The sequence below is a fragment of the Sapajus apella genome, unplaced genomic scaffold (genome assembly GCF_009761245.1).
Source record: "Sapajus apella isolate SASKATOON/1434 unplaced genomic scaffold, GSC_monkey_1.0 scaffold24, whole genome shotgun sequence".
NCBI classification, from domain to species: domain Eukaryota; kingdom Metazoa; phylum Chordata; class Mammalia; order Primates; family Cebidae; genus Sapajus; species Sapajus apella.
This window is the reverse complement of record NW_022436964.1, coordinates 12,078,462-12,095,299: the sequence shown is the minus strand read 5'-3', so window position 1 is coordinate 12,095,299 and position 16,838 is coordinate 12,078,462. Positions and strand designations below refer to the sequence as shown.

At 36.8% G+C, this 16,838-nt stretch overlaps 1 long non-coding RNA gene across 1 annotated transcript; it reads right to left on the bottom strand.

The window, feature by feature from the left end:
• Nucleotides 1-203: 203 nt before the first annotated feature.
• Nucleotides 204-16,543, bottom strand: LOC116559811. Its single transcript, XR_004272639.1, has 3 exons — nt 16,354-16,543; nt 11,060-11,068; nt 204-216 (listed from the first exon to the last, which is right to left on the bottom strand). It is a non-coding gene; the product is annotated as an uncharacterized LOC116559811 (long non-coding RNA).
• Between the last annotated feature and the right edge of the window lie 295 nt (nt 16,544-16,838).

The window sequence follows — 16,838 nt, the reverse complement described above, 5'->3', positions numbered from 1 at the left end:
TAGCTTAAACTTATGATTTATTAATTCAGAACATTCTGTGAATTATCTGAGTAGTTTTGCTGGGCTTGTCTAGATGCCCTCAGGCAGCTGTATTCAGCCAGTGGTTGGGCCAGATGGTCCAAGATGGAATGCATCTGTCTCTGGCAATTGGGGCTAGTTGTTGGCTAGAGGACCTCAATTCTCCTCCATATTATCTTTCATCTCCGTTAACGAAGACTGGACTGCTTCACAGCATAGTGAGCGCACGGTTCCAAGAGAATGAAAGCAGGAGCTGCATGGCCTGTTAAAACTCAGGCCTGAAACTTGTCAAAGCAAGTCACAAATTCAAACCAAATTCAAGGAGGAAGAGAGGATAGACACTACTTTGTACTGTGAGGAATGAGAACTTATACTGCAAAGGAGCATGAAGGAATGTGAACATCTTTGTAAATAATCTACTGCAATTTTTATCAGCAGGGAAAATATCTTGACTAAAGATTTATATAATATTTTATCTTTCTGAGAGTACAGGCTTTCTTACAACATATTCATTCAACAGTGTAACACATTTTACAACATGCATTATATATACAAGTGGAAGATTGACTATATTTTAAGAAAAGAACCAACCAAATTGCCCAAGGCTGTAACTGTATGGGATTTCCTTTTATTGTAAGTGCTTTATTATTACTAGTAATCAGACACATATTTTCTAGAATGACACAAGACAGTATGGAAGGAACAAAACTGTTTTAGGTTTAGAAACTGTGAGAGGCGTGATGACTCACGCCTATAATCCCAGCACTTTGGGAGGCTGAGGTGGGCAGATCATTTGAGGTCAGGAGTTTGAGACCAGCCTGGCCAACACAGTGAAACCTCATGTCTAATGAAATACAAACAAAATTAGCCAGGTGTGGTGGCGCACAGCTGTAATCCCAGCTACTCAGGAGGCTGAGGCACGAGAATTGCTTGAACCAGGAGGCAGAGGTTGCAATGAGCCGAGATCATGCCGCTGGACTCCACAGACTATTCAACAGAGCAAGACTCTGTCTCAAAAAAAAAAAAAGAAAAAAGAAATTGTGGGAAGCACTTTTTAAAGATTCTCAAATTCATGGTAAGGAGTATATTTAAAAATAATAATTAAAAAAACCCAAGATAATCCAGACCCATATATACTTTTACCTTTCTTCCTTATGATTTGCAAAGAGCTACCTCCAAGGCAACCTGTTCTCCTTCAGTCTACAATAGCATTAAGACCAAAAATTAATATATGAGTGGTAGTTGTAGGAGAATGGATTGTTGTTATTGTTGGATCACTTTTGGTGAGAGTATTAAAGATACACACACACACACACACACACAAACACACAAACACACAAACACATATAGCATCATGCATCAGCATTAGTGTTTCCAAATTGACTAAATTTAGTCATTTAGTCACATTGCTACCTCATTTTTCTTATGGCATGGGATTTAATTGGCCACATGGACTTCCTACTATATAATCAAAACATTGCAGTGGTAAAAACAAAAAAACAAAAACAAACAAACAAACAAAAATAAACCTTAGAGCCTAAAAACAATCTAGTATATAAAAGACATTGGTTTATGACAGCAAATGTTTCACAAAGCAGAAAGGAAAAGCTCTCCACTTAGGTTCTATAGCTTACATCATTACGGATGGATTAAAAAGTCAAATGAGGGCTGGGCACGGTGCCTTATGCCTGTAATCCCAGCACTTAGGGATGCCAAGGTGGGAAGATGGCTTGATCCTGGGAGTTCAAGACTAGCCTGGGCAACATGATGAAACCCTGTCTATACTAAAAATACAAAATTTGGCCAGGTGTGGCAGTGCATGCCTATAATCCCAGCTACTTGGGAGGCTAAGGCAAAAAAATTGCTTGAACCTGGGAGGTGGTTGCAGTGAGCAGAGATTGCACCAGTGCACTTCAGCCTGGGTGACAGAGCAAGACCCTGTTTCAAAGAAAAAGAAAGAAAAAAAAACCTTAAGTGAATAAAAGAGAATACCTTGATGATAATAAGCAAGAAAATATTTCTTAAGGAAGATACAAGAACAACTATTGATAAACTGACTACATTTTAAAATTTCTGATATCAAAAGATATTTAGAATAAAGTTAAAAGACATGCTAACAATGATAGATGTTTGCAAGTTACATATTCATCAAGTATTACTTTCCAGAATTTATAAGCATTTCTATAAATTACTTCATTGAAAAATACATTTATCTTTTCTTATTCCAGTGGCAGAAAAATTTTACATTGAAATTTAGTAATAATAATATAAAATGTTACAGTAATAAGTTGATCATTTCATTGATCCTTTAAAGAAAAATTTTTATTATTTTTTATATACATAAAAAATTTACAATTTTAACCATTTTCAAGTGTCTTCAAGGTTCGACCATTTTGTAGGATGTGTCAGAATGTCTTTTCTTTTTAAGGCTAAATAATAGTAAATATATATATATATGTTTGTTTAATCCATGAAGGGACACAGAGCACAGATTGCTTTCACTTTTGGCTGTTGTGAATAACAGTGCTATGAAAATGAGTATACAGATATATATTACAGTCTCTGCTTTTAATTCTTTTGAGTATGTACCCAGAAATGGAGTTGCTAGATTATATGGTACTTTTATGTTTAATTTTCAAAGAACCACCATACTGTTTTCCCTGGTGACTACACCATTTTACAATTCCACAGCAGCACACAAGGGTGAAAATTTCTCTGTATCTTCACAGACCATTATTTTCTATTTCATTTTTGTCCTTTAAATAATAGCTATGCTAATGGATGAGAAGTGATTTCTCATTGTGGGTTTGATTTGCATTTCTCTAATGATTAGTAATGTTGAACATCATTTCATGTGCTTTTCAGAAATTTGTATCTCTTTTTTTGAAGAAATATCTATTCAAGAGCTTTGACCATTTATTAACTGGGTTGCTGTTTTGTTTGTGGTTGAGTGTAGCAGTTCTTTGTATATTCAGAGTATTAGATGTTTATCAGATATATGGTTTATGATATTTTCTCCCATCTTGTGGGAGAAAATTTTTACTCAGTGTCTTTTGATGCACAATGGTTTTTAATGTTGATGTTGTCTGATTTTTTTTTTGTTATCTGAGCTTTTGATTTCATACCCAATAAATCATTGCCAAATCTAATCTTAGATTAACCAAGATTAATGTAATCTCACGTGGGACTTCCCTACTTTTCCTTCTAAAAGTTTTATCATTTTAGCTGTTACATTTAGGTTTTGGTCCTTTTTTGATATGTAATATGTGTACATATTTATGGGTTACCTGTGATATTTTATTTCCTGCATAGATTATCTAAAGATCAAGTCAGGGTATTTAGGGTATCCATCACCTCAGCTATTGATTATTTCTATGTACTGAGAACTTTTCAATTCCTTTCTACTAGTCATTTTGAAATATACAATACGTTGTCCTTAACTTGGTTCATTCTGTGTTAACTTTTGTATGTGGTATAATATGAGGATCCAAATTAATTAATTTGCATGTGGATAACTATCTTCCCAATACTATTTTGTTTAAAAAGACCATCTTTTTCTCATTGAGTGGTCTTGGTACCCTTGTTGAAATTCATTTGACGATACATGTGATGGTTTATGTCTGGACTCTCTATTCTATTCCACGGCTCTGTATGTCTGTTTGTATGCAAGTACTATACCATTTTGGTTACTGTAGCTTTGTAGTAAGTTTAAAAAAAAAAAAAAGACCTTCAAATCTGTTCTTCTTTTTCAGGATTATCTTGGCTTTTCTGGGGTCCCTTTAGATCCCATATAAATTTTAAGATTGATTCTTCTATTTCTTCAAAAATTGTCATTGGGATTTGATAGGGATTGCATTAAATCTGTAAATTGGTTTAGGTAGTATTACTGTCTTAACAGTATAAACATTCCAATCCATGGACATGGGAAATATTTCTGTTTATTTATATCTTATTTAATTTCTTTCAGCAATATTGTATAGTTTTCAGGGCATATTTTTTCCCTTAAGTTAGTTTCTACCCATTTTTTTCTTTTTTATGCAATGGTAAATGGAATTGTTTTCTTAATTTTCTTTTTGGATTATTAATTGTTAGTGTATAGAAATACGACTGATATTTGCATGTGGATTTTTACATGCTGCAATTTTGCTGAATTCCTTTATTAATTCTAAGGGTTTTTTTGAGGGGTGGAATCTTTAGGATTTCCTACATACAAGATCAAGGAGTCTGTGAACAGAGATAATTTCACTTCTTCCTTTCCAGTTTTGATGCCTTCTATTTCTTCCTCTTTCTTTGATATGGTTTGGCTCTGTGTCCCCACCCAAATCTGATGTTGAATTTTTATTCTCAGTGTTGAAGGAGGCACCTGGTGGGAGGTGATTTGATCATGGGGGTGGATTTTCCCCTGGTTGTTCTTATGATATAATAAGTGATTTCTCTTGAGATCTTGTTTACAAGTGTGCGGCATTTCCCCCTTCACATTGTCTCATGCTTCGCCATGTGAAGGTCTTGCTTCCCCTTTATGCTTCTGCCGTGATTGTAAGCCTGTGGAAGTATGAGTTAATTTAACTTTTTTTCATAAATTGTTCAGTCTCAGGAGGCTCTTCATAGCACTGTAAGAACGGACTAATCCTTCCTCCCCCTTCCCCTCCTCTCTTTTCTTCCCTTCCCCTCTTCTTTCTTCTCCTTTCCTCTCCTTTTTTTCTTTTCTCTCCTCAAATTGCTTTGGCTGGAACTTCTACTACTGTGTTGAAAGCAAGAGGCATCTTTGCTTGTTCCTGAGCATGGAGAAAGACTTTCAGTCTGTTATCATTGGGTATAATGTTTGCTGTGGATTTTTCATATATGGCCTTTATTATGTTAAGGTAGTTTCATTTCATTCCTAATTCGTTTAGTACTTTTATCATGAAAAGAAATTTAATTTTGTCAAATGCTTTTTCTGTACCAATTAAGAAAGTCATGTTTTTTTCCTCCTTCATTCTGTTAATGTGATGTCTTACATTAACTGATTTTTATATGTTGACCCCTTTTTGCATTTTATTAATAAATTCCACTTGGCATGGTATCTGATGCATTTAACATGCTGTTGGGTTCAGTTTGTTAGTATTTTGTTCAAGATTTTTGTATAAATATTCATCAGTGATACTGGTCTACTTTTTTTTTTGTAATTGTCTGATTTTGGTATTGGGTAATGCTGACTTCACAGAGTGATTTAAAAATGTTTCTTCCCCTTAATTTTGTTTTAAGAACTTGGGGAGGATTGGTGTTAATTTTTCTTTAAATGTTTGATAGAATTCACCAGTGAAGCCATGAAGTTCTGGGCTTTCATCTTTGGGGAGGTTTTTGACTATTGATTCAGTGTCCTTACTAGTTATAATTCTATTCAGAGTTTAGATTTCTTCCTCATTCAGTCTTGGAAGGTTTTGTGTTTCTAGAAACATGTCCATTTTGTCTCCGTTATTCAATTTGTTGGGGTACAATTGTTCATAATGCTCTTATAATCCTTTTATTTATGTAAATGGGTAGTAATGTCACACTTCTGATTTTAGTTATTTGAGACTTTTTTAAAGATTTGTCATTTAAAAAGCATTTTCAAGGAATCCATTTTCGTTTTCATTAATTTTCTCTATTTTTTCTATTCTCTATTTTGTTTATTTAGAATATTGTTTTATTTCTAAAGGATTTGCCATAATTTATTTACAAAATTTTTCGTTTTATAATTTCAACTTTTAGTTTAGTTTCAAGGGCTAAATGTTGTAGCTTTGTTACCTGTGCAAATTGTGTGACACTGAGATGTAGGGTTCAAATGATCCCATCAACCAGTTAGTGAGCAAAGAACCAAATAGGTAGCTTTTCAGCTCTGCCCTCCTCCCTCTCTCTTGCTAGCAGTTCCCAGTGTCTACTGTTCCCATCTCTATGTCCATGTGTACTTACTGCTTAGCTCTCACTTATAAGTGAGAATATGTGGTATTTGGTTTTCTGTTCCTGTGTTAACCGACTTAGGATAATGGCCTTCAGCTTAATCCATGTTTCTGTAAAGGACGTGATTAGAATATTGTTTTCAAAACTGCTGTAACTGGCTGGGCATGGTGACTTACACCTGTAATCCCAGCACTTTGGGAGGCCGAGGTGGGTGGATCATTTGAGGTCAGGGCTTTAAGACCAGCCTGGCCAACGTGGTGAAACCCTGTCTCTACTAAAAATACAGAAATAAATGAGCCAGGTGTGATGGTGCATACCTATAATCTCACTACTTGGGAGGCTGAGACATGAGAATAGCTTGAACCGAGGAGTCGTAGGTTGCAGTGAGCCAAGATCACACCCCTGCACTCCAGCTTGGGTGACAGAGTGAGACCCTGTTTCAAAAGAAAGAAAGAAAAGAAAGAGAAAGAAAGAAAGAAAGAAAGAGAGAGAGAGAGAGAGAGAGGGAGAGAGAGAGAGAGAGAGGGAGGGAGGGAGGAAGGAAGGAAGGAAGGAAGGAAGGAAGGAAAGAAGGAAAGAAGGAAAGAAGGAAAGAAGGAAGGAAGGAAAGAAGGAAAGAAGAAGGAAAGAAAGAGAGAGAGAGAGAGAGAGAGAGAGAAAAAGAAAGAGAAAGAAAGAAAAATTGCTATAATTGTATAAGAACAAGATTCAGAAAAATGTCCCTCGAAGAAGAAATTAAGCTGTATCCAAGAGAGCGAAGAGTTAGCAGACACCTCACTGCCCTTTTAATATGCATTTCTGTGGATAATTATAAAATTAATCAGTTTAAAAAAATCTCTTTGTTGACTCATAATTCAAAGAGCATAGTGACAGCATTTACTTTGTTCCCTAAAAATGTAACTTTGACAATATGCAGAAATGGTTTGGAAAAAGAAGAGACTCAAAGCAGAGAGAGCAGTTTGGAGGGTTTTGCTGTAATGCAATTGACAAATGCTCAAACTAAGACAATGACTACAAATATTTTTCCAGTCTGAAATTTTCTGTTGTATTGGTACACTTTTTTCTTTAGATTAAAAATTTTAAAAGACTTCAATATTCATGTAGGCAAACTTATCACTCTTTTACCATAATTTATTATAGCTTCTAGACTTAAAAGTGTGTGTGTGTGTGTGTGTGTGTGTGTGTGTGTGTGTGTGACTTCCAGTTGCTTTTTTGTCTTCCATGGTTTTCTAAAAAATATTTCATCTTTTCTATTCACTAAATTGTTTGTTTTCCATTATCTGAAATTCATCTGAATCAGAATATTCAGGCCTTGAGACAGAAGTGAGTCAGAAATCACTCAAGGTTTTTCAAACAAAGGAATATAATACAGGAATTTGGGCACATTTAGGTAACTGTATGCTAAAGGCTACTGGGAATAGCAATAACACTTGTGGCTGAAGGAGTACATGGAAGTGATAGAATCACTAGAGCTCAGAATCATGGAGAAGAGAACTACCTGGGCCAGTCCTGAAACTGCAAATGAAGAACCACCTAAAATAGACGCTAGGATTACCGAGGGGCTGCTACTCAGCAGGTGAAGGGACTCCTTGCTGTGGGTGCTGGGAATGCTAAAAGATGATGATGAAATGCCCGCTTTTCCTTGCTGCTGGAAAATGCCAATAGAAACTAAAATAAAAAAGGTCCCTTCTCACCACTCCTACCTTTCGAACTTCTGCCAGTACTTATTGGTAGAAACTAACCAGGAGCCATTGGCAAGTATCTTAGTCCATTTTCGGTTGCTTATAACAGTATACCCGAAACTGGGTAAGTTATAAAGAAATTTATTTCTTACTGTTATGGAAGCTGAGAAGTCCAAGGTCAAGGGACCACATCTGGTAAGTGGCTTCTTGCTGGTGAGACTCTGCAGAGTTCCGTGGTGGCATAGAACCTCTCATGGTGAGGGGGGTGAGTGTGCTAGCTCAGATCTCTATTCCTCTTCTCATAAAGGCACCAGTCCCGCACCCATGAAAACCCATTAATCCGTTCACCCATTATTCCATTAATCCATGCATGGATTAATCCACTCATAAGAACAGAGCTCTCATAACCCAGTCGCCTCTGAAAAGTTCCACCTCTGAATACTGCCATATTTGGGATTAAATTTCTACATGAGTTTTGGAGGGAGACAAATATTAAAACCTTAGCAGTAAGTAACTGGGAAAATAGAATATGCAGGGTCTCTGGACACTCAAAATGCCTGATACAACCTAGAAAGGCAGAAATTATGGCTGAGAGCAACAGTCAAATGATCAACTCAAACTATTTCTTCTTCAGGACCTCTGAGTGCATATAACACATCTCGGATGGTCATCTATTTGAATTCTGGGATATGTGTGTGTTTTCTTTTTGAGACTGAAAGAGATCTGGTGACTTTTGAATCTTTACTTGTATCGGTTTATTTTCACAGATTTATGTATCTCCACCAGGTGGAGTCAGAGGCTAGTTTATTAAAGGGTTAAACTTTGGAAATAAATTTGGTTAAGGGTTTTAGTTTCAGAATAGATGAAGGAAAGATAAACAATACTGAGACATTGCTTCTTTCTTCAGATGTTCTTGCTGGAATGGTACCTTGTTATTATCATACTCGCTTTATGTTTTGTCAATGTGCCCCCATCCTCTGGCTCTAACTTAGGATACTTCTGTTGCAAGAAACAGAAGCTCATTCCAGCTGGCTCAAGATAAAATAATTTTGTTATAAATATACAACAAGGAATATCACAGACATCTTTGGAAAAGAAACAAAATACAGTCAGGGCTTACCAGGAGCAGGAGCTGCTCTTTGCCTCTCTTAAGGAAGTTACGGTCACTCTTATTTCTGTTGCTGATATATTCACTATTTCTTCATTAAATACACATGCTGAGTCTCTACTATGGTGCTAGGGCCTGCATACACAGGGGTAGAAAAGGTATTAAATGAGAAGACAGGCGTTAAAGAGGCACACACATAAAATTATAAATTGCTATAAATGCTAGGAATAAAATGCAAATTTGAAGAGGGAATGTACATGGGAACTTAATTACAATTAGGAGGTTAGGGAATAAACCATTATCAAAGTGACATTTAAGTATAAACCTAAAAAGAAGAGTAGGAGATGGCCAGATTGACAGTGGGGTAGGATGTTTGATTGCACCAGAAAGAATTGAACCATTTCCTATGCATACAGGAACACAAGCCCTATTATTTAAATAGCTTATTGTTTTAATATAGGGCAGACATATTTGTGGTGAATGGGGGACATTCTATAAGAATTAGTGAAAACACTTAGTTGTGGAAATATGTGAAATATCTATAGTTTGATTACGTTCAGAATGGTTCTTTATTTCATATTTGCTTCATGTAGCATTAGAAGATATCAATAGTAAATTTTTTATCAGCCCAATGTTTCCCAACACTTATTCATAATGTAATTTACAAGTGCATGAAAATAACTTGCCTTGTATTTTAAGTTGGCCAGTCTCCCTTCTTATTGTGAGAGGTTTACTCCACTAACTAGCAGATCTGGCTCTCCTTTGTTTCCACTTAAATGGTACAATGGCAAATTTGAGTCAGGTGTATAAACAGTGTCCAACCTACAAGTGATTCTTCGTTCAAATCAAGTCATTGACACCACAACACACCACCTGACATCATCTGGCGTGGCTGTATACTGATACATACCTCTCAGAGGTCAGACATAGAGTCCTCTTCCTTTTGATCCTTCATATGTACCAGGCTAATTATGAATTAGTATTTTGGCCTCTCTCAGTTTGAATGTTGTTGGTAGCTTTCTTCTCTTCCAGGTCCTAACTTCACAGACAACAATCCACAATTACATTCATTTATTTAATAAAACTTCAGCGACAGTAAAGCTTTCTATGCTGATGTTTACTTATCAGATTTGGGTAATAAACCAACAGATCATAGATACAAAAAACTGAGTCACAAGGAGCAGATCCTAATAGTCTGCTGAAGTAAAATATTGAATATTAAATAATAACTATTCTATCCAAGTTATCTAAGCCTAGACAGTGAACTATTTAAAAACCATGCCTATAAAGCAAATATTCTACTTAGAATTTTTTGAAAAATACCTAGAAAAGTTATTTGAGGACAGTTTACTTGCATTGCTTGAATGATAGAATTGGCAATTTAAACAAAAACTTTCTACTAAGCTTTGAGTTCTCTCAAAGTTTTTTTGTTTATCTTGTTTCATTTTTAATTTAAGAAAGAAGAGGCATCTAGGTCTGCTTTTTTGCCTCATTAAGACATACCAACAGAAATAAGTGGCTGCATTTGGTCTTAGCCAATATCATATGATTATCTTTAGGGATTTTTTGGCCCCCACACAGTGCATGGTTGAACTGCCAAAACATAAATCAAGATATGAAATGTATTACATTCTTCAGAATTAGTACATATTTTCCCTGGTTAAAGCAAGACTCCCATAACCAAATCATCCAACATAAGCAAGATTAATTAGGCCCAGAATGGATAAGATGAATATTCACAAAGGATAACCCTGTATAAAATTATAAATGTTCATTCCTTTATGTTACTAGTTTTAGATTGGGTCAGTCTGTGGATGTATTAGTCTGTTCTCACACTTCTATAAAGAAATACATAAGACTGGGTAATTCGTGAAGAAAAGAGGTTTGACTCACAATTCCACAGGCTGTATGGGAGACATGGCTGGCAAAGCCTCAGGAAACTTACAATCATGGCAGAAGGGTGAAGGGGAAGCAAGCATATCTTCGCATGGTGGCAGGAAAGAGAGCAAAGGGGACATACCCCACACTGTTGAACCATTGGATCTCATGTGAACTCACTCACTATCACAAGAACAGCAAGGGGAAAATCCACTTCCATGATACAATCGCCTCCCACCAGGTCCCTCCTCCAATATGTGGGGCTTGTAGTTGGACATGAGATTTGAGTGGGGACATAGAGCCAAACCATAGCAGTGAACATGTAATAAAAATGAAAGAGCCTAGTACACTTTAGAAATGCTTTTTGCATCTCGGTGCACTGACTAAGATGGCAGGACAGGATTCAAATGCTAGCTCTATCAGTCACTATTGTGCAGCTAGGCATCCACCAAACTCTTTGTGCCTCCCTGCCCTATCCTATAAAATAGGTATCATTCCAGCTTGTGCACACATTAGGTTTTGATGAGGATGGGACGAGATCAGGATTTTAAGGTACTTGGTGTGCAAATAAGCTCTTACTTAAAAATCATGTAGTATTATTAATGGCCACTGATTTTGTTTTATTGCTTATTTCTGCCAGGATGTAATTGTGGAACAGTGATTCTCGCTCCCCGATCCTCAGGAGACATTGGGCAATGTCTGGTGACATTTTTGGTTGTCACAAGGGGAACAGGTGCAGGGGGGTTACTGGCAGCTACTGAGTAGGATTCAGAGATGCTGCTAACACCCCACAATGCACAGGCAGCCTCCACAACAAAGACTCAGACAGCCCCAAATGCAATTATGCCGAGGTTGAGAAACCCTGCTCTGGGGGTTAGTGGGCCTCCATTTACTGAGTGTGTGTTATACAAGTGTGTGGCTTTGTGTGTTGTGCTTTCTAATTTACTTTCTGCTCCTCTACCCAATGCTCCCAGACTATGACCCCCCGCCGGGGGCAAGTTCTGAGTCATCTTTACTGTGGCCATGCCTGCAATGTCCAGCCCAAGGCCTGGCCTAGAGGAGGCCTCAGTAAATGCTTGCTGAAGGATATTTTAAAACTGCTTTTGAGAAACTCTATTGTAAAACACTAAATCTACCAATGGGGACCATGCATCGATTATCACAGTTCTGAAACTATGGCAGTTTCAGTATGTTTGTTCTGAGAAGATAAGAGAAAGTTTATGGTACAGTAGTCAGAGCACACGTTTTGGAGTTGGAAAGACCTCAGTTTGAATTCTGCCCTCAATGTGCCACTTAGCCTTTTGTAAGTTGTAAAAATGTTGACAATAATGCATTTATTCCAGGAATGCTGTGAGACTTTATAAGATGGTCAGTGTGAAGTGCCTAGTTTAGAAAATAGTTTCTAGCAGTTAGGATGTGCTATGACTTCAGGCGAGTTCTCAACCCCCACCTCCCCAGCCACAGCCTTCTCTGTAAAGGGGAGATAATAACTTCCTTGTATGATGCTAAAAGGATTGAATCAGGCCATGATGTGCTTAGCAGAGTTTAATAAATGGTGAGTATTATTATTATAATCTTTTCATTTCAGTGGCAAAAAAAGTGAAAAAAATATAGTTCTGTCTTGTGTTTTTCACTTTTCCCATCTCCTTTATTAATACTCGCCAAGAGTAGCAGGAAGGAAACAACAAAACAAGAGAGGCCAAGAGATGCATTTTAAAATATTTTTCTCATATTCCAAACTAGTGAGATGAATTTAAAGCTTTCTTCAAAAGAAGCATTGGACACCCTTGTTCTTGTAGCCTCACTGGCTTGGAAGAGGCATTGATAGCTGTTACTTGTGTTTCTGGGTCAGCCTTCAAAAGATTAAATTATTCCACAAAGATCTGTTTCTTTCCGTGTGACAAGAAAAAATAAGCTGTGATGATTACCATCACCTCCTGCTCCTTGTTTTTAAAAAAAATTGTAGGTGAAGCTGCCAAAACATTGAAAAGTTGTGTATATCAAACACGTAGTAGTGCAAGGCAGAGGAAACAGTATGGGAGCCTTGGAGCCTTTACTTCCATGTATACGTATATATAATATATAAACATATATTATACAAATAAATATTTTATAAAATATATAATAAAATATAATTTAATATATAAATGTTAATATAATATATATTATATATAAATGTATAATTTATATATATAAATGTATATAAATAATATATAATAAATTTATATATAAATGTATATAAACATATACATTTATATATAAATGTATAAATATATATTATACATTTATATATTTATATATAACATAAATATATAAAAGTCCAACTACATATGAAATATATTTTTTATAATATATAATAATATATAAAATACATAAGAGAAAACATTCTATTTGTGTTTGTGCAGGTGGGGAGGGAGGAGAATTAGTCAGGATTTTTTGGTGTATGTGAGGGTCAGAGACACAGAAGCAAACTTTATTGGCTCACAGAATCATGCCTTAGGGTAGACTATATGATGGACTGAATTCTGTGTCCAAATCTAGGAAAACCATTGAGTAATAAGGATGGGCAATTGTTTTTCTCTAAGAGACTGGAGTTCACCTTTGTTCCAGAGAGTTGTATACTATGATTACAGGCCCCACTGGAAGAGGTCCCCCAAATCATATCCTTCTTACTTTTTCTTTTCCTTTCTTCTGCAATCATCTGATGGGTTTTTCCTGTGTACTGAACAGACAAAATCAATTCACTGAGAATTTAATTGGTTTGATTTCAATAGTATTGCAGTAAAAAAACAGTTTAATATGAGGCTGGCCATGTGGGAGATGGAGTTATTGCTCAAATCAATCTCCCCAAAGGCTTAGAGGCTAGAGCTTTTTAAGGATAGTTTGGTGGGCAGCGGGATAGGGAATGGGAAATGCTGACTGGTTGGGGATGCAACCTTAGGGGTGTGGACAATATTCACTGAGTCAGCCTCTGGGCCACAGAACCAGTTAAGTCATGAGTTGTGGGTTTGGGTGGAGTTAGTCCTCAGAAATGAAAAAGTCTGAAAGACACCTGAAAAGTTTAATCTTTGGTTCTACAATAGTGCTATTATCTACAGGAGTCATTGGGGACATTACAAATTTTGTGACCTCCAGAATACTAGCTGATTATCATTTACGTACATCAACATCTTAGCAGAATTCAGTAGCCTCTCATAATCCTAACCTTGTGGGATAAATCTGAGTTAGGCACCCCTCCTCCATGGTTTGTACTGCCCTCTTTCACAGAACATACTGCTTTGGTTATAATTACAGAAATATAGTAGTCAGTTTACCCATCTGTTATAGATTAAATAGTGTGTGCCCTATTCCACAAGATAGAGAAAGAAGGAACCCTCCCTAATTAGTTCTATGAAGCCGGCATCACCCTAACACCAAAACCAGGAAAAGAAACAACCAAAAACAAACAAAAAAATCCTACAGACTAATATCCTTGATGAACATAGATGCTAAAATCCCTAACAAAATACTAGCCAACTGAATCCAACAACATATCAAAAAGATAATCTACCAAGAGCAAGTGGGTTTCATACCAGGGGTGCAGGGATGGTTTAACATACTCAAGTCAATAAATGTGATAAACCACATAAACAGAATTAAAAACAAAAATCACATGATCATCCCAATAGATGCAGGAAAAGCATTTGACAAAATCCAGCATCCCATTATGATTAAAACCCTCAGCAAAATCGGCATACAAGGGACATACCTTAATATAATAAAAGCCATCTATGGGAAACCCACAGTCAACATAATACTGAATGGGGAAAAGTTGAAAGCATTCCCTCTGAGAACAGGAACAAGACAAGGGTACCCGCACTCACCAGTCCTCTTTGACATAGTTCTGGAAATCCTAGCCAGAGCAACGAGCCAAGGTCATGCTACTGCACTTCAGCCTGGATCACAGAGTGAAAACCTATTTCTTAAAAAAAAAAAATCACTGGCATTTATTTGTGTTGAGGGAATGGATGGGCAGAAATCAGGAAAGGGTCATGTGCTTATTAATTTTATTAAGCTATTGCTCTGCATGTTCTCTCTCTCTTTTTTTGCAATATTAGTGGAGTAGGAAACTGAGCTTATTATCTCTTCCATGGGGCCTATCCTTCTTTGAGAGAAATGGGAAATTTAAAAAATGTTATAATCTATTGGTAATGGGAAAAACACTTGCTTAGTGTTACATTTACTAAATGACATTACCAAGTTGTTTTTCATGACTCTGAGGGTTTTTCAGAGTCTAACGTATACAGCCTGCCTCAGGGATTTCTGGGCTGCCAAGGCAGACATGAGACCCATAAAGCCTCCTGGAAAATACTTTTTACATGATCTTAGAGGTCTAAATCTGGCACCCGGAACCTAGGATTAAGACATTCACACAACATGAGGTAGATCTCTATTACTCAGTCTTGTTTGGAGAAGGTTTGGAGGTGTCCTGTTATGCTTAGATTCACCTCCATAGAATATATTTTTAGTAATCATCTTTTGAATAAGAAAGATGGGGGGAAGCCAAATTCATGGGCTCCAATTTGAGAAACAAGGCTGGTAGTCAAAGAGCACCAAGTCATAGCACTCTGAAACTTTTAGTCCTATTTAATAAGGGAGTCAGTTCAGGCCAGAAGTACTCAACCTTTATTATAATCCCTTTTCAAGTAAAAACCTGTTTTGAAGCACAATATGTAAACAGATAAAGAAGGAGCTGTTCTGATTGGGATGGAGGGAGGAAGGGAGGCTCCCCTCAGCTGGTCTGCTCACACCTTACCTTGCCTCACAGGTACCCCCTACCTTGCTCCATTTGGAGGGCCTTGTGGGGTAGTTTGCAAATCAATAACCAGCAGTTGTTACTTTAAACATGAAGGCTTCTATCCTGTTAAGTCAAAGAATAAGGCTCTCTCAGAAGTCAGCATATCAAGATTGACCTAAAAAAGCTATCACACAAAAAGAAAGAGTAATTCCACGTGAAACTGTCAATTCAGTGGGGCCTAAATTAAGCAGGGTGTTGGTTGGGCAGATCACAGCCATGGAGAAGAGGGCAAGCAGCCAAGCACAAGCAGTGGGCAATTGTATGGGCAAAAGCCCAAGCTGGCTATCATGACCCAGCAATGACAAACTTGGAAAAGTCATTTTCTCCAGTAGCATGAATGGATGGTTGTCTGAACATCCTAGCTCAGGATTGTTGCTACACAAAGCCTCAAACTTTGAGGATGAGACTAAAGCATGTGAATATGAAGGCTTCAAGCCCTCAAGGATCATGAATATAGCCTGGAATTTGCAAGAGAATAAATTTGAATGAAAAAGTGAATTTGGTCCAAAATTTGTAAAACAAAAAATATCCAGCCAGAAATATTCAGGGATTTTTGGTAAGTCTTGTTCATATGGGAAAAAAAGAGAGCAAGGAGCAGTTGACAAACTTTTACTTCATTTTATGGTAGAGATGATGAATGTCTCTTCTCTACAAGGAGACTATCAGTTTTGGGGGATACATGGCAAGACCCAACCTTCCAAAACAGTTTGGAGCAGACGTCTTGACAATCACTGTATGTTCCTTGCTCCATGTTCCTCAGGGGGTATGGGAAATAGAAAAGTCTTTCTTCAAAGTTTCCTTTCTTGTTAATAAATCATAAGTGTTAGAAATAACAGTTTGTTTTGAAGACTTTCTTCAAAGCCTTCTTGCTTTTTGCTGATAACTCCTTGTTAAGCCATAGCCTATGTAACTGTTAAACATGCTCACAGGCTTGTAGTGCATTCTACGTCCTTGTATTTTAACCAAGATATTTATGCTATTATTTTTCTAAGTCCTTTTGCAAGTAACTTCCTGTCCCTTCCATATTTGGATTTCCTCTTTTCCTTTTGTTATCCATTGCCTTTACCTATTCAAGAAAATTTTAAGTTATTAGCCAATCTGGTTCAGTTTTAGATTGTGAGGTCTGGTTTCAACCAACAAAGATGAGACACAGCATAAGGATGACCCAAATGTATAAGGGATAAATATGTCTGCTTTTCCTTTGTTCATTGTACTCTCCCAGAAAGACTGTTGGCGAGGGTACCCTTTCTGCAGGAAGTAAAGATTGCCTTGCTGAGAGATCCTTTGTCTCAGTGCTGATTTTTCTTTGTGGCACCAAGCATCTGTTTCCAACAGAAGGTTCAGGACATGCTACCCTAAAATATAGCCCTTTGGCATATTGAATATTTTAAGCTGA